At 41.0% G+C, this 19,097-nt stretch overlaps 1 non-coding gene and 1 pseudogene across 1 annotated transcript; one reads left to right on the top strand and one right to left on the bottom strand.

The window, feature by feature from the left end:
- Positions 1-706: 706 nt before the first annotated feature.
- LOC138090293 (small ribosomal subunit protein eS4, X isoform-like) overlaps positions 707-19,097 on the top strand; it is a 48,519-nt pseudogene continuing 30,128 nt past the window's right edge.
- On the bottom strand, positions 11,767-11,875 carry LOC138090944 (U6 spliceosomal RNA). The gene has a single exon (XR_011145912.1). It is a non-coding gene; the product is annotated as a U6 spliceosomal RNA (small nuclear RNA).

Raw genomic sequence — 19,097 nt, 5'->3', positions numbered from 1 at the left:
AGAGATATTTTCTAAAGGTTTTAGTCTATAGAAAAATATTTGTTTTATGTTTCATAAACAGTGTATTGAAGAACTGTTAACTTACAGTATTATTTTCATTTCAGGTGTACAACATGGTGTTTTGATGTTTTTATAGACTGCATACCATATATATTATAAAATATTGATTTATTCCCAGTGTTGTACAATGCATCTCTGTGACTTATTTATAACTACTAGCTTGTACCTCTTAATTCTTTTACTTGTTCTGCCCATTCCCCACCCCTACCTCTCTGGAAACCCCTAGTTTGCTCTATCTGTGAGTCTGTTACTTCCCTGGTGGCTTAGACGGTAAAGTGTCTGTCTACAATGTGGGAGACCTGGGTTCGATCCCTGGGTCGGGAAGATCCCCTGGAGAAGGAAATGGCATACTCCAGTACTATTGCTTGGGAAAATCCCATGGACAGAGGAACCTGGTAGGCTACAGTCTATGGGGTCGCAAAGAGTCGGACACGACTGAGCAATTTCACTTCACTTCCTAAAATTTGAAAGACTACTCTGGGCCTGAGCTCAAAGTACATCTCAAAGGACAGCTGTCCTTTCTTCTACCTGATCTAGTTCCTAGCTATATGTCAGCCTATTCATTTCTTGACTTGTCTCTTTAATTAGACTTGGCCATATTGTCATCCCAGCCTTTAGCATGTGGCTTGACACATAGTGAATACAAATGACATTACAGGAAGATGTCACGAATATAGCCTATAGACACTATGTCATTCATAGTGTGGAAAAAAGGCCATCTCTGTCAACAGATACAGAAGATAGAGAGCTCTTTAGTGGAAAAGAACAGAGAAGCAGTGAGTTTTCTATCTTTGGAACTGAATACCCGAGGAATGATCTTGAGTAGGAATGTCATGATATTGTTGCAACTATTCAAAGAAAAATGATGGCCAACAGGAAAGCTTGTTATTGGTGGCCTTTCAAGTCAAACTGCATTAGGATGTAGATTTTAAAGTCTTGTCAAAACATAGTAACATTCCATACCAAGAGTAAAAATTTAAAATGCTATATTTTAATCCTAAATTCCCACTGGAACATGAAGTTTGTTGTTCTATTCAGTTGCTAAGTCATGTCCAAATCTTTACAACCCCATGGACTGCAGCATGCCAGGCTTCCCTGTCCTCCTTCACTATCTCCCAGAGTTTGCTCAGATTCAAGTCCATCGAGTCAGTGATGCCATCCAACCGTCTCATCCTTTGTCATCCCCTTCTTCTCCTGCCCTCAATCTTTCTGAGCACCAGGGTCTTCCAATGAGTCAGCTCTTCGCGTCAGGTGGCCAAAGTATTGGAAGTTTGTGAAGTCTGACTAGTTCTCAAACCACATTTAGTGTCTCTCTCTCCCATTTACTTGCTTAGATTAGCAGTGTGCACGTATGTCCTCTCCCACACTGCAGAGTGAAAGTAGTAGGAGGGCAAAATGTCATTATTCATCTTTCAGCACCAGTCATTATTCACACTTGACACAATGTAATATATATATTGTGCTCAAGCTCGGTCACTCAGTCATGTCCGACTCTTGGTGACCCCATGGACCGTAACCTGCCACCCTCCTCTATCCATGGGATTCTCCAGGCAAGAGTATTCAAGTGTGTAGCCATTCTTTTTTTTTCCAGGGGATCTTCCCAACCCAGGGATTGAACCCTGGTATCCTGCATCTCCTTCTCCCAGAGTAAGGAAATGGCAACCCACTCCAGTATTCTTGCCTGGGAGAATCCCATGGACAGAGGAGCCTGCTGGGCTACAGTCCACGGGGTCGCAGAGTTGGACACGACTGAGCAACTATCACTCACTCCCTCACTCCTGCTTTGCTGCCAGATTCTTTACCATCTGGGCCACCAGGAAGCAATGAGGTAAAGAAAATAATTGCTCTAGATCAGGCATCATCAACAAACAGGAAAACAGAACTTGGAAATTCTTTACTTTGTTTCTAGAGATCTAGTAGTATCAGTCTCAGTCATGTCTGATTCTTTTGCGACCCCTGTGGACTGTAGCCCACTAGCCTCCTCTGTCCATGGATTCCCCAAGCAAGAAAACTGGAGTGAGTTGCCATTTCCTTCTCCAGGGGATCTTCCCTACCCAGGTATCGAACCTGTGTCTCCTGTGTTGGCAGACAGATTCTTTATCACTCTGCCACCTGGAAAGTCCCATCTAGTAGTACAGTAGCCTTGAAACTCAGGGTTTCAAATGGCTATTACTACACCTCAGTCTGTAGTTCCTTAAACATGACTAACCCTTCCTAGTAATAATTTAAGCCAAACAGAGACCACTCAAGGCTTATAGAGCCCTCAAATAGCAACTCTTTAAAAGAGTTTAGGACCTGATTATCTTGGGATTCTCTTCTCCTCCTGCTAAATTATATCCCATGGTCTCTAGGGCAAATATCAGGTGTTGTTTGCTAATTAGAATCTGTAGTGCCCCCTTAAGAGATTCCTACTGATTTAGCATGTGATTTCAGGAAGCAATTACAAATTATAAGCTGAAAATCAAATATTTGAATTTTCCATCTCGTGTGTCTCTATTCCAGGAAAATTTCACCCCAAACTCTTTGTGCTGTGCTAAGTTACTTCAGTCGTGTCTGACTCTTTGTGACCCCATGGACCATAGCCTGCAAAGCTCCTCAGTTTGTAGGATTCTCCAGGCAAGAATACTGGAGTGGGTTGCCATTTCCTTCTCCCTCAGACTCTGTAAGATCACCCTATAGTAAAAAGTTTGGGCAGTATGTTAGGGTGGGTTCAGGAGACTTGACCTTCCTCCAACTATGGCTCAGATGACCCAAGAGGTCATAGCAAAAATTCTAGCCACTGAAGTTGGGGTAAAATGAGGATGGGGTTGTGCAGAAACAGAAGGACTCAGAGACAGACTGGAAGATACAGGTTGTTTCTCCAAAATGGTTGAATGCCCAGAACTGGAGCAAGAAATAGTACGCAAGAAGGAAGAAGTCCAGGAAAGCAAGGCTTAGGATAAGTTTAAAGGGGTGCAAGGCACCCATCTGAAAGTTGAATCACACTGTCTGAATTCAAGAATGTCAAGAATAGCTATCTCTTTGTCTCTTTCAGGGAGAAGAATGACATGTAAGGTGAGAAATAAGGGCAACATGGCTTACATGAGATTGAGGCTGGAAAGGGACACCCTGACCCCACTTCCTCAGGTTGAAAGTGGGTCTCTGAAGACACATGCACAACAGAATCGTTGAGTAAGGGTCATGAGAAGCAGGGGGGCGGTTAGGAAATTTAGACACGTGGACCCAAGCAGTGCACTGAAATTGGAAAAACCTCAGGAGATAGACGAGAAGAATCAGAGAGTGAGTTTAAAAGAGCCAGGGACAACGAGAGCTGAGCATATGATGATTGATTTTCTCTGTGTTCTGACCCTCTCTAGATCAGTCTTTCTTGCAGCTTCTAATCATCACCCCAAAGTTTTGGAATGTCCCAGGCTTTAGTCTTAGGACCTTGTTTCCTGTTAAATTATATCCCCTCCCTGGGTGATTCCTATTCAGTCACATGGCTCTAAGTAGTACCCATACTGACAATTCCCAGTTTTCTCCAAACTTATAAATTTCTGTAAGCTTCCAGAAATTAAGGAACCTCTCCAAGTTTATGTCCACCCCTGACCCCACTTCAGCCTCTCCATTTGGATGTCTAATGGTCATCTCAAATATAAAACACCTGAACTGTGACTTCATCTTTGAAATTGTAAACAAAGAAAAACATGTGATTGTTAACTGTCCTTTTTTTTGTAGCTGTAATGTCTATATTGCTCTACTAGACTCAGTTAAATGAAATTCTTCTCTCTAGTTACTTAATATCATCTAAATAACTCAAATTTAAAATGAATGTTTCCCATATATGTACATATATGTTCATTTATACATTCCCTTAGCAATAGCCTACAGTTAACCAGACTCAGTAATTCTAAGATACATGAGACATAGACCCTATCCTCAAAGAACCCAGCATCTAGTGGGGGAGATGGACACATACCAAACGTGGTGAGACTGATAAACCCCACAGAAAAAATTCTTCCCTGACAGTCATTATTAATTACACACTATGGAACAGCATCTCTCATAAGGCTCCATTCTTGGCAATGTTCGCTTTAGTTCTAGAAATTAGAAGACATGTAGGTAAAGTCACACTGTGCTAATAAACAACAACCTCATCAAAATTTGTACATGTTAGATACTGTGCTAGGGCTTCCCTTGTGGCTCAGCTGATAAAGAATTCGCCTGCAATGCAGGACACCTGGGTTTGATCCCTGGGTTGGGAAGATACCCTGGAGAAGGGAAAGGCCACCCACAACAGTATTCTGGCCTGGAGAATTCCATGGACTGTATAGTCCATGGGGTCGCAAAGAGTCAGACACAACTGAACGAATTTCACACTCGGACACACTAGGGCTTCCCAGGTGGCTTTAGTGGTAAAGAATCCGACCTGCCAATATAGGAAAGGCAAGAGATGCGAGTTCGATCCCTGGGTCAGAAAGATCTGAAGTAGAAGATGGCAACCCACTCTAGTATTCTTGCCTGGAAAATTCTATGGAAAGAGGAGCCTAGCGGGCCACAGTCCACGGGGCTTCAAAGAGTCAGATGCAACTGAGCATATAATAAGAGATACTGTGCTAAGTAAGGTGGCTCAGCACTAAAGAATCCTCCTGCAATGCAGGAGCCAGGAGTTTGACACCTGGGTTTGGAAGATCCCCTGGAGGAGGGCCTGTCAACCCACTCCAGTATTCTTGCCAGGAGAATCCCATGGATCAAGGAGTCTAGGGGGCTACAGTCCATGGGGTCACAAAGAGTCCAACACAACTGAGGTGATCTAGCATGCATGCACTGTGCTAAGCATTTTATAAGCATCATCTCAGTTAATCTTTACAACAACCCTATGAGGAAGTTACTACCATCATTACTACCATTTTATGGATCAGAAAATAGAAATTTAGGAAGTTCTCTTGTGGCTTAGGTTCCAGGCTTTCACTGCCATGGCCCAGGTTCAATCCTTGGTCAGGGAACTAAGATCCTGCAAATGACACAGCATGGCAAAAAAAAAAAAAAAGAGAGAAAATAGAAGTTAAAGCATTTTAATACTTGCCTAAGTCATCTTAAGCAATACGGTGGGCAAATTCATGCCCTTAACCACTAATTTAAACTGCCCTGTCACAAGTGGTAGTCCTGCTTTAACTAATAAAAATAGGGATACTTTTTAAAAAATTGTGTATTAAAATAAGCGAATAGATGCATGAATAATCCAAACAGTGAATATCCATTACACTTTAGTAGTAATCCTGAATTATTAAATGGTATTGGATAAAAAGGACTATAGCATAGGAAGTTGTGAAAGGGTGGGTTCAGTTTTTCAAAGCTCATAAAGACACAGCAGCAGCAATGATGGCTCATTTCAAGTTTTCCACTGATTGCATTTGGAGACAAGTTCTTAGTTCTAAAGCACATTCTGTATGAGCTAAGAATGGAAAAATCATCAGACTTGCAAAGGCTAAAAGAATAGAAGCCAAAGCCCTATGGGAATACAATCTTCCAAATTTATTATCTGTTAGGCATTGATTTATCACATATGGCAGGAATTTAAACCAGATGTGTACTTCATGGAGGAGGCCATCCCATGACAGACAGAGGAGAGGAATGTGACCTCAGCTTAAAAGTAAAGAATCAGAACTCATAGGTGATTCAGAAGTTTCCTTTTATGCTAGTCATATAATAGAATAAAAGCTCTCCAATCATCTTTTCAAATTAACTGCGACTTCACTTCTTAATCTGGAAGTTGTTGAAACTTCTGGCTTTTGAAATGCAGTTATTTTCATTGAAATGCAATTATATTTGAAAAATATTTCAAAGATCTAAGATTTTCTGAGTATCTTTTACTTAATCTAAAGCAAAACATCCTTGAAAAATACAGCTCTGGTATGTAAATATGAATATTTACTGATCCCCATTGTCTCTTTTTCCATCTTGAATTTCAGATATCACATTTCAATAGCTAGAATTCAATAACACATCTTTGTCTGACATCTGCTTTTTTTAACTGAAGTTATAAAAAAAAAGTCTATTCTTTCAAGTCACATTTAAGTACTGAAAGTAATTTCATTTTAAGGATCTGTATCTAAGGGAAAAAGATTATTTTCTACATTAGCATAACATATTTAAAAAGTTATACAATCTTCCTATTTTTCAAAACTTTAAAATTATTAGTAAAGAAAAGATTTCTCATAATAAGTGTTTGAGTTTGGAAACAGTCTTAGAACAAAAAGTACTTAATAGAAAATTTGTAGTCATTGCTCTAGTGTGAGGGGAAATTATCTTGAAAATCATTAGCTAAGCAAAGGTGCTTTTCTCAAAAACACTTGTGATTTAGTTTTCAGTTTATTTTTGCTATTCGTTTAGGTGGTCAGATAAAAGTTTTAAAAGTAATTAATCAATTTAGAATTTAGTTTCTATCACAGGACAATTGATCATACTGGAGAGACATCCACACATGCACCTCATACATTTATATTGACCACTGCTGCTGCTGCTGCTGCTGCTGCTGCTTCTGCTGCTGCTGCTGCTGCTAAGTCGCTTCAGTTGTGTCCGACTCTGTGCGACCCCATAGACAGCAGCCCACCAGGCTCCTCGTCCCTGGGATTCTCCAGGCGAGAACACTGGAGTGGGGTGCCATTGCCTTCTCCGATATTGACCACTAACGAGAGATAATTTGCTCAAAGTTAGAGTGCTCATTGAGAGTTGAAGAAAAGCAGAGAAGGAAGGTCCCTCTCTGTAAAAAGTTATGGTAGGAAACCAAACACATGCCTAGAAGAAGCTACTTGAATGTCTAATTGTATGGCTATAAACTTTTAAAACAATTTCTTCATTTAACTTTCCTCACATGTGTACTGAGCCCTCACTGTGTTCTGTATACTCTTTGAGGGGAAAGAAAATGAAAAAGATGTGTATATGATATGTCTTGCTTAACAAGCCTAAGGTCACATTTCTTTCTTAAGGAGGTTAAAGTGACAGGCAATGAAATACAATATTCATTAAGTGTACAATTGGATGAGTTTTAACAAATGTAGGTGGTGGTGGTGGTCTAGTTGCTAAGTCTATAAAGAAAGCTGAGCGTAGAAGAATTGATGCTTTTGAACATGGTGTTGGAGAAGACTCTTGAGAGGCCCTTGGAGTGCAAGGAGATCCAACCAGTCCATCCTAAAGGAAATCAGTCCTGGGTGTTCACTGGAAGAACTGATGTTGAAGCTGAAGCTCCAATACTTTGGCCACCTGTTGTGAAGAAATGACTCATTTGAAAAGACCCTCATTCTGGGAAAGATTGAGGGCAGGAGAAGGGAATGACAGAGGATGAGATGGTTGGATGGCATCACCGACTCAATGGACATGAGTTTGGGTAAACTCCGAGAGTTGGTGATGGACAGGGAGGCCTGGAGTGCTGCAGTTCATGGGGTTGCAAAAAGTCGGATACAACTGAGTAACTGGATTGAATTGAACATGTCCAACTATTGTGACCCCATGGACCATAGCCCGCCACGTTCTACTGTCCATGGGATTCTCCAGGCAAGAACACTGGAGTGGGTTGCCTTTTCCTTCTCCAGGGGATCTTCCTGACCCAGGGATTGAACCCAGGTCTCTGCACTGCAGACAGATTCTTTACCATCTGACCTATGAGGGAGCTTAACCAGCACTCCAATCAAGTTATAAGATAATTTCATTGCCCCTAAAAAATTCCTTTATGTCTTCCTTCAATCTATTTCCCTTCCCAAATAAACAATCACATTCTCATTTCTTAGAGAAGGAAACGGCAACCCACTCCAGTATTCTTGCCTAGAGAATCCTATGGACAGAAGCCTGGTGGGCCGCTGTCCATACGGTCGCATAGAGTTGGACACAACTGAAGCGACTTAGCATATGCATGCATTGGAGAGGGAAATGGCAACCCGCTCCAGTATTCTTGCCTGGAGAATCCCAGGGACAGGGGAGCCTGATGGGATGCTGTCTATGGGGTAGCACAGAATCAGACACAACTGAAGCGACTTAGCAGCAGCAGTAGCAGCATTCTCATTTCTATCACCATGCTTTTAAAGTCACATAAATGGAATTACACATCACACCCACTAAAATAAAGAATTATACAATATGTATTCTTTTGGGGTGTCCCTGGTGGCTCAGCTGGTAAAGAATCTGCCTGTACTTCGGGACACCTGGGTTCAATCCCTGGGTTGGGAAGATCCCTTGCAGAAGAGAATGGCTACCCACCCCAAATCTGGACTGGAGAATTCAGTCAAGGGGGTTGCAAAGAGTTGGACACAACTAAGCGACTTACATTTCACTTCACTGATTCTTTTACTCTGTGCAGTGTTTTAGAGATTTATCCATGTTGTTAGTAGTTCATTTCCATTTTATTACTGAATAATATTTCTGTATACAAATATAAAACTTCTTTTCAAAACTTCATAATCTTGTTGATGGACATCTGTATATGCTTTCAGTTTTTGGAATAAAGCTGTTCTTAACGCTCTTGGTCAGGTTTTTGTGAAGTGATAATATCCTTCTTTTGGATAAACTAGGGTTGGAATTGCAGGGTCATTAGGTAGTTGTACAGTTTTAAAAGATCCCAAACAATTTTCTGTGGGGATCACAATAAACTGGAAAATTCTGAAAGAGATGGGAATACCAGACCACCTGACCTGCCTCTTGAGAAACCTATACGCAGGTCAGGAAGCAACAGTTAGAACTGGACATGGAACAACAGACAGGTTCCAAATAGGAAAAGGAGTATGTCAAGGCTGTATATTGTCCCCCTGCTTATTTAACTTCTATGCAGAGTACATCATGAGAAATGCTGGGCTGGATGAAACACAACCTGGAATCAAGATTGGCGGGAGAAATATCAATAAGCTCAAATATGCAGATGACACCCTTATGGCAGAAAGTGAAGAGGAACTAAAGATCCTCTTGATGAAAGTGAAAGAGGAGAGTGAAAACGTTGGCTTAAAGCTCAACATTCAGAAAACGAAGATCATGGCATCCAGTCCTATCACTTCATGGGAAATAGATGGGGAAACAGTGGAAACAGTGGCTGACTTTATTTTTGGGGGGTCCAAAATCACTGTAGATGGTGATTGCAACCATGAAATTAAGACGCTTATTCCTTGGAAGGAAAGTTATGACCAACCTAGAGAGCATATTGAAAAGCAGAGACATTACTTTGCCAACAAAGTCCTGTCTAGTCAAGGCTATGGTTTTTCCAGTAGTCGTGTATGGATGTGAGAGTTGGACTATAAAGAAAGCTGAGCACTAAAGAAACTGATGCTTTTGAACTGTGGTGTTGGAGAAGACTCTTGAGACTCCCTTGGACTGCAAGGAGATCCAACCAGTCCATCCTAAAGCAGATCAGTCCTGGGTGTTCATTGGAGGGACTGATGTTGAAGCTGAAACTCCAATACTTTGGCCACCTGATGCAAAGAGCTGACTCATTTGAAAAGACCCTGATGCTGGGAAAGATTGAGGGCAGAAGGAGAAAGGGATGACATAGAATAAGGTGGTTGGATGGCATCACCGACTCGATGGACATGGGTTTGGATGGACTCCAGGAGTTGGTGATGGACAGGGAGGCCTGGCATGCTGCGGTTCATGGGGTTGTAAAGAGCTGGACACTACTGAGCGACTGAACTGAACTGAACTGAACTGAAATAGTTTTCCAAAGCTGTATCACTTTATACTCCTTTGAGTAACGTATGAGTGTTACACTTCTACCACATACTTGCCAGCAACTGGTGTTGTCAGTCTTTAGATTTAGCCGTTTTAGTGGATGTGATGTAGAATTTCAATGCAATTTTAATTAATATTTCCCTGATGATTAATGATATTAGATATCTTTTCACAAGCTTACTGGCCACTTGTATGCCTACTTTTGTGAAATGTCTATTCAAGTCTTTTGCCCATTTTAAATTGGGTTTTATTTTTTGTTTGTAGGAGGCCTTTACATATAATGGTATAATTATATACATTCTTTATTGGATATATGTATAAGAATATTCTCTCTCAGTTTATGGCTTGAATTTTTAAGACTTTATTTTTTAGAACAGTTTAGAAACAAAACTGAGCAGAAAGTATAGAGAATTATACCTCATGTCACTACATATGCACAGCCTCCCTCACTATCAACATTCTGCACCCCAAGTCCGTGGTTTACATTAGGGTTTTCTCTTGGTGTTGTACATGCAAGGGGTTTAGACATGCAGCCACCGCTATAACGTCTTACAGAGTAGTTTCAAAGCTCTAAAACTCCTCTGCTGGTGCTAAGTCACTTCAGTCATGTCCGACTCTGTGCGACCCCATAGACAGCAGCCTACCAGGCTCCCCCATCCCTGGGATTCTCCAGGCAAGAACTCTGGAGTGGGTTGCCATTTCCTTCTCCAAAAACTCCTCTATGCTCTGCCTATTCATCCCTCTCTCCCCTGAACCCCTGACAATCGCTGATCTTTCTACTGTTTTTGGAGTTTTGGCTTTTCCAGAATGTCATATAGTTGGAATCAATTAGTATGTAGCCTTTTCAGACTGGCTACTTTCACTTAGTAATATGCATTTAAGATTCCTCTGTGTCTTTTCATGGCTTGAAAGCTCATATTTTTAGTGCTGAGTAATATTCCACAATTTATCCATTCATCTACCAAAGGAAATCTTGGTTGCCTCCAAGTTTTGGCAATTATGAATAAAGCTTCTATAAACATCCATATACATCCATATATATAACTTTTCAGCATATTTGGGTGAACACCAAGGAGTGCAATTGTTGTATCACACAATAAAAATATGTTTGGGCAGGTACTTGCATGTTTAGTCTTATCCAGCTCTTTGCAACACTATAGCCTGCAGCCCATCAATCTCCATGTCCATGGAATTTTCCAGGCAAGAATACTGGAGTGGGTTGCCATTTCCCCCTCCAAGATCTTCCTGACCCAGGGTTTGAACCCACATCTTCTGTGTCTCCAGCATTGGCAGGCAGATTCTTCAGTACTGAGCCACCTGAGAAGATATGTTTAGTTTCATGAGAAACTGCCAAACTATCTTCCAAAGTCTGCATCATTTTGTATTCCCACCAACAATGAATGAGAGTTTCTGTTGCTCCTCATGCTCACCAGCCTTTGGTTGCTGTTAGTGTGTTATGTTTGGGCCATTCTTTTATTTTTTTGAATTGGAGGATAATTGCTTTACAATGTTGTGGTGGTTTCTTGGGCCATTCTAATGGATGTGTAGTGATATCTCATTGTTGTTTTAATTTGTAGTTGGCTAATAATGTATACTCCAGGAGTTGGTGATGGACAGGGAGGCCTGGTGTGCTGCAGTCCATGGGGTCACAAAAAGTTGGACACAACTGAGCAACTGAACTGAGCTGAATGATGTATGCTACTGCTGCTAAGTCGCTTCAGTCATGTCTGACCCTGTGTGACCCCAGATGGCAGCCCACCAGGCTCGCCCGTCCCTGGGATTCTCCAGGCAAGAACACTAGAGTGGGATTGATCATATTTTTCATATGCTTATTTGCCATGTGTATATCTTCTTGGATGAGATAGTGGTCGGTTTATTTAATTAGATTGTTCTAATTAAAAGAATTTGGTATATGTGTGTACACATTGTGAATAAATTAACACTATCAAGCTAATTAACATATCTATCACTTACTGTTTTTTTGTGTGTGTGGTAAGAATACTTAAAAGCAACTGTCTTAAAAATACGCACCGCTTCTTGAATTCACACATTATCCTTGTGTGAAGGCTGTGCTAGTCTTCTCTGTATCATTCTAATTTCAGTATACAAGACATTGAAATGAGTGCTCAAGATTTCTTTTTTTCCATACATTTTTTCCAAGTGTTGCAACACTATTTGTTTAACTAACTTTCCTATCCCACTGAATTGATTTGGCACCATTGTAAATATTCAATTAAATGTATATGTTGGGTCTATTTTTTATTTCACTATACTGTTTTACACACAGACACACACATTTTATGACTGTGTTGTGTAATCTAGGCTGAATTTCTTATTATATTTTTATTATAATTTATCCAATTTTAAAATTCAATTAAAAAGAAACTGAAACAAAAACATTTTAATGGGTCCATAAAAGCACTGTGGGCCTTGGGCACTGTGTACTGTGCCTGAGAATAATTGGTTGTGGTGGGGATAAAGCTAGCACCTGTAGCCATGCCAGGAATGAAGCACAGGGGCCTGTGAAATTTCTTTGTGAGCACAGGCTGGGCTTGCAGCCCCTGAAAGCATCGGTTTTCTGGTAGCCTGTGATAGGTTACTTTTAATACAGTATTTTCCTCATGGTATCCCTGACCCTTCAGTAAAGTCTTGTAAATATTGAGATCCTGACTTAGTTGGTCTATGGGGAATGAAGGAAAATGTCTTTATCAGTCAGGGTTCTTGGTTGCAAGCAACAGAAGCTGACTTTGGCTGACTGAGTGGAAAAGAAGTTTTATGAAAAGGTATGAGGTAGTTCACAGAATGGTTGGAATGATTGGAACATTAGACTCAAGGCTAAACTTTTAGGAAGAATGCCCAAAACCACATTCCATGAGCAGGTCTAATGAGGAAAATATTGCCACCACTAAGCACTAGAAGTTACAGTTTACCCCACTGGAATTCTATGCCAGGAAAGCAGTTATCCTGCTATCGCTCTAGTCATTAGCCCCAGTGTATTATTTGTGCCGAGAATTCAATCTTGCAGCCCCTGTACTGCTAGTACAGAGTGAGAGGTTGAATGTTTCATCAATAATTACGTAAAAACACTTTGTCACATATCAGACCAACCATAAGGTCTGAAAAGCAGAAAGTGAGAATAGGGAATTTTCCATTTCTTGAGAATTCCTCAAGAAAAAAAATATTGCATAATACATGCACTCAAGAAGCTCAGTTTTCTGAAAGAGAAACATATTCACAGCTACTAGTAAAGCCATTCTCTTTAATAGAAATGAAAAGCTGTGGGAGAAGAGAGGAAAAGACAATTTCAAACAAGGAGTGTTTGAGTCTTAGATCTTGAAGAAGAAGCAGGATTTTGGTTAGCAGAAAATGATACATTCTAGGATAGAGGGAACCAAAATAAGCCAAGTTCAACTACAGAGTGTATTTGAGAAACTCTGTGAAAGTCAAAATCATTCAGTCATGACTCTTTGCAACCCCATGGAATATACAGTCCATGGAATTCTCCAGGCCAGAATATGGGAGTACAGTAGCCGTTCCCTTCACCAGGGGATCTTCCCAACCCAGGGATCAAACCCAGGTCTCCCACATTGCAGGCAGATTCTTTACCAGCTGAGCCACAGGGGAAGCCCAAGGAATTCTTAAGTGTTTGCTATGAGTGGTGGAGAGGCTGTGTGGTGAGATGGAAGGCTGAAGAGGTAGATGACTATTATAGCCTGTGAGCCTTACTTGAATATGAGCTCCAGAGTTCAATTTTCACTCTGGAAACCCATTGGAAGGTTTTGAAAAACAAGAAGGAATATGGTACTCAACTTCATCACTGTGCTTGAGATGGATTAATTATCCTAGATTAGAGGAGTACTAAGAGACTCTGGGGAAGTGATTCAAGAGTTATGTGGACTTTGGACTAGCTTATTCCAAGGTGCTTTCTGACCACAGGACTTGATCACTGGAGACAGAAAGGCAAGGAGATAGCAAAGAGTGACAAAAAGTACTTCAGGAATAAGGTAATAAGAACCTGGACCTGGTGGCAATAGAGGGAGTGGAAAAGAATACAGACATTTGAGAGGCATATTAGAGAAAGAAAACCTGTGTTAGTGTCAAACTGAACATGAGAGTGAGAGGAAGGAGTCCAAAAATTCTCTAGGATCTTGAGTACAACAGAATCCTCAAAGTTCAGGAAGAGCTGTGGGCCTGAAGTCACTGGATTCACTTGGATACTTCTGAAAAGAAAATCTGTTGAGCTCTGTTTTATTAAAACAGCTTAAAAAAAAAACTAGTGGGGAAGTGGGGAATTATTTGATTCTCCAGGAAGCTTGTCTTTCCTCAACAGATGGAGTTGTAAAGCTTGAACTTGGTCTGGGGCCAACCCTCTTCTACAGCAATTAAACCGAGCAAGACACATAACCATAAACTTGACTTGAACCGGGAATGTCACCCTTAAGTTCTACGTGTGAGCACTCAGTCATGTCCGACTCTTTGTGGCCCCATGGACTGTAGCCTGCCAGACTCCACTGCCCATGGAATTTTCCAGGCAAGAATACTGAAGTGTGTAGCCATTTCCTACTCCAGAGAATTTTCCCAAACTAGGAATCAAACTCACATCTCTTCTGCCTTCTGCATTGGCAGGCGGGTTCTTTACCTGTAGCACCACTTGGGAGCCTTAGTGTTTAGTTTTGTTCCCCCAGAAGATTTTACCCTAGATTTTGATGTTGATTTGATGTTGATTTAGATGTTGATTTTGTCCTTAAAATCACCAATTCTCTCTTTTTATAAGACTACCATTTTTCACATCTTCAGCCTGGAGGAATACTAGTATCAAAAAGTGAAGGTCAGAAAAAAGATCAAGAATTTTATCTCAGATGAGTTGAGTGTGAATTAAAGGCAAGAAAACTAAGTGCAATTTTCCAGCAGTAGGTAAAAAACACAGATCTGAGCTCAAAATGGAAATTGGAAATAGAGGTACAGATAGAAAGCCCTGGTCAAGAGCTGAGAGTTAAACTTGCTGGAGGTTCCAATGGACAGTGGATATACTGAGAGTCAGAGGGCTCTGCTCTGTAACTTGGAGCTTGGTCACTTTCATGCAGTGTGGAGAGGAAGTAAGAGTGAATGGATCCAAGAGCAAAAGAGGAGGTGAAGACAGATGAAAGAAAATCCAAGAGACTGTGGGTTCGATCCCTGGTTGGGAAGATCTTCTGGAGAAGGGCATGAAAACCCATTCCAGTATTCTTGCCTGGAGAATCCCATGGACAGAGAAACCTAGTGGGCTACAGTCCATAGTGTGGCGAAGGGTCGGACACGACTGAAGCAACTTAGCACAATGCATGTAGCCTCATGAAAGCAAGGGAAACACCCTCTTCCAAAAAAAGAGGGTGACAATCTATATTGGTTAAAGTTTTTTAAGTTTAAAGGGTTTGTCTAAAGGGAGGCCAAAAGAAAAACAAAAGATAGTACAGAATTTAATTAGGCAGGAAGGAGATTCTTACCAGGTCACAGTAACAATTAAGGCGATTGCTTGTTTAAAAGAAAAAAAAAATCTGAAGGCATATCCTCTGTCTGCTGGGATCTTCAGCAACTCTAACTCTCAGTGTCTGACCAAGACTTTCCAATCTGTATTTCTTTTTCTAGCTTGCTTTCTGATTTCATTCTGTTTTCTGTCTACTTACTAGGTTGGAAGAAAATGGGCAGACAGGAGAATACCCATCACTGCAATAAAGGGTTCAGAAAATTGTCCTACATTAATCATCTCTGATAGACCTAAGTCTATACTTTTCTTGCTGTAACACAGATGAGGACCTTGCCATTTCAGTATTATATTGAGACAGAACCTCTTTATCGTGGATTGTCTTGAGCATTATAGGAAATAACATAATCATATGACATGATGCCTGCCCTCAAAATGCTTATCATCTAGTGGGAGAGAAGAGATTGATATTCTTCAAACAATGCATGTCGCTTGTAAGATTGTAGATGATTGATTTGGCTTAAAATTCTATGAAACCAAAGTAAAAATGGTGGGTAATAGGCAGCATCTAGTGATCAGCCATCGTTTTCTTGTGTTCCATCACCAATTCAGTTCAGTTCAGTTCAGTCGCTTAGTCGTGTCCAACTCTTTGGAACCCCATGAACTGCAGCATGCCAGGCCTCCCTGTCCATCACCAACTCCCAGAGTTCACCCAAACCCATGTCCATTGAGTCGGTGATGCCATCCAACCATCTCATCCTCTGTTATCCCCTTCTCCTCCTGCCCTCAATCTTTCCCAGCATCAGGGTCTTTTCAAATGAGTCAGGTCTTTGCATCAGGTGGCCGAAGTATTGGAGTTTCAGCTTCAACATCAGTCCTTCCAATGAACATATGGATGGACTGGTTGTATCTCCTTGCAGTCCACGGGACTCTCAAGAGTCTTCTCCAACACCACAGTTCAAAAGCATCAATTTCTTCGGTGCTCAGCTTTGTTTATAGTCCAACTCTCACATCCATACATGACTACTGGAAAAACCATAGCCTTGACTAGACGGAACTTTGTTGACAAAGTAGGTGTTTTTTTTTTTTGACCCGCACCACTCATCTACTTCTGCTTCATTGACTATGCCAAAGCCTTTGACTGTGTGGATCACAATAAACTGTGGAAAATTCTGAAAGAGATGGGAATATCAGACCACTTGACCTGCCTCTTGAGAAACCTGTATGCAGGTCAGGAAGCAACAGTTAGAACTGGACATGGAACAACAGACTGGTTCCAAATAGGAAAAGGAGTATGTCAAGCCTGTATATTGTCACTCTGCTTGTTTAACTTATATGCAGAGTACATCATGAGAAACACTGGGCTGGATGAAGCACAAGCTGGAATCAAGACTGCCGGGAGAAATATCAATAACATCAGATATGCAGATGATACCATTATGGCAGAAAGTGAAGAGGAACTAAAAATCCTCTTGATGAAAGTGAAAGAGGAGAATGAAAAATTTGGCTTAAAGCTCAACATTCAGAAAATGAAGATCATGGCATCTGTTCCCATTACTTCATGGCAAATAGATGGGTAAACAGTGGAAACAGTGTCCGATTTTAATTTTTTGGGCTCCAAAATCACTGCAGATGGTGATTGCAGCCATGAAATTAAAAGACGCTTACACCTTGGAAGAAAAGTTTTGACCAACCTAGACAGCATATTCAAAAACAGAGACATTACTTTGCCAACAAAGGTCCATCTAGTCAAGGCTATGGTTTTTCCAGTAGTCATGTATGGACGTGAGTGTCGGACTGTGAAGAAAGCTGAGTGCTGAAGAACTGATGCTTTTGAAGACTCTTGAGAGTCCCTTGGACTGCAAGGAGATCCAACCAGTCCACTCTAAAGGAGATCAGTCCTGGGTATTCTTTGTAAGGAATGATGCTAAAGCTGAAACTCCAGTACTTTGGCCACCACATGCCAAGAGTTGACTCATTGGAAAAGACTCTCTGATGCTGGGAGGGGTTGGGGGCAGGAGGAGAAGGGGACAACAGAGGATGAGATGGCTGGATGGCATCACCAACTCGATGGACGTGAGTTTGAGTGAACTCCGGGAGTTGGTGATGGACAGGGAGGCCTGGCCTGCTGCAGTCCAAGGGGTCGCAAAGAGTCAGACATGACTGAGCAACTGAACTGAAATTGGTATGTGGGGTCTTGGCATGTGGGGTCATAGTTCCCGACCAGAGAAGCCCCCTGCAGTGGAAGCACATAGTTTCATCCACGGGACCACCAGAGAAGTCCATCGTGAGTATGCAGTATGGTTTCAGATTCCCTGGAGAATTCTGTCAGCGAAAGTGCTGTCTTGAAATTGCGTTGTAAAGTATTCAGACCCATTTCAAATGTAATACATGTTATTATTGCTGTGATTACACCCCTACAAGCTCCTGACCACCACCACTCCCATTCCAAATTTCCTCTTTGGAAAAAGCAGCTCTGGTAATAATTATCATTTGGCCAGTAACCATTTCTGTACCTTTTCTTTCACCTTTAAATAGGTTTTGGCTTGTTGTTTGAATATTATTAACAATCTGTGAAACAGACCCTGCTTTAATTTTGACTCTTGAATCATACTGTAATGTGATTTTAATTTAACCATTAAATGGCAACCCATTCCAGTGTTCTTGCCTGGAGAATCCCAGGGACAGGGGAGCCTGGTGGGCTGCCGCCTATGGGGTCGCACAGAGTCAGACACGACTGAAGCGACTCAGCAGCAGCAGCAGCTTTTCAGTCTAAATACACGTTTACCTCACAATAATAGGTGATACCATCTCTTCATAGGCATATGCTTTTATTAAAGTTCTCTGTTGTTGAAAGTACCATCTTTTTGTGGGGAACTATGTAGCAACAGCTGGGCTTGTATTTGGGGGGGATGAAGGGAATGATATAGTTCCTCCTTAGCTTATTATAATTAGAGATATTTGTGTGAAAATAGAATCTCTGTTGCCTAAGTGTTGCTCAGCTCCTGCTGATCAGTTCTCACTCATAGGCATCTTCCTTTGTGGTATAATAGTTAGTTGCTGTGGAGATGATTATCCTGTCATGGAGAAAAGAGACTTATGAATTTAAATGAAGAACGAGCAGCAGGAGCAAAAGAACTATGCCAAAAGCTAGCATTTCATCCAATTTAATTTTCTCTTGCCTTTTAAATATATATTATATCATACAGTTGGATATATCAACTTAAATACTACAGTTTCGGGATTAATTATGAATAATGACAGAAGGAAAATTTAAAAGAAAGGCAAAATATAATGCTAGACATTATATTACACATTACATGTAACATTACATGTTACACAGAGGCTAGAAGGTGCTCAAGTTAAAGCAAACTTGAAATAATAACCATATACTATTGGGCTTCCCAAGTGGTAAAGAATCCTCCTGCCAATGCATGAGACCCAGAAGACGTGGTTTTGATCCCTGGGTCAGGAAGATCCCATGGAGGAGAAAATGGCAACCACTCCAGCATTCTTGCTTGGAAAATTCCATGGACAGAGGAGCCTAGCGGGCTATAGTCCATAGGGTTGCAAAGAGTTGGACAACTGAGCAAATGAACATGGTTTAGATAAACAAACTATTTGAATGGTTCTATTGCAGCATCAAAAACTACTTTTCATGAGTTGCTGAAGTAATTTACACATCATTCAACAAGTAGGAAGCAGAATGTTGAAACAGAAAGAGAACAGACTTTGTATGAAGAAGGCCTGGATGGAAGTCATTGATTTTTGGCAGGCCACTTGACCTTCTTTGAACTTTATCAATTTAAGCAACTATGAAATTGGGATAAATTTGTAGAGTTATTTCCTGGGCTGTTCATCTGGTATGGACTCATATAGCTGTGTACAG

This window comes from Capricornis sumatraensis, chromosome 14 (genome assembly GCF_032405125.1).
Source record: "Capricornis sumatraensis isolate serow.1 chromosome 14, serow.2, whole genome shotgun sequence".
NCBI classification, from domain to species: domain Eukaryota; kingdom Metazoa; phylum Chordata; class Mammalia; order Artiodactyla; family Bovidae; genus Capricornis; species Capricornis sumatraensis.
Note: the sequence above shows the minus strand (reverse complement) of the source record. Positions and strands in the feature narration are given on the sequence as shown.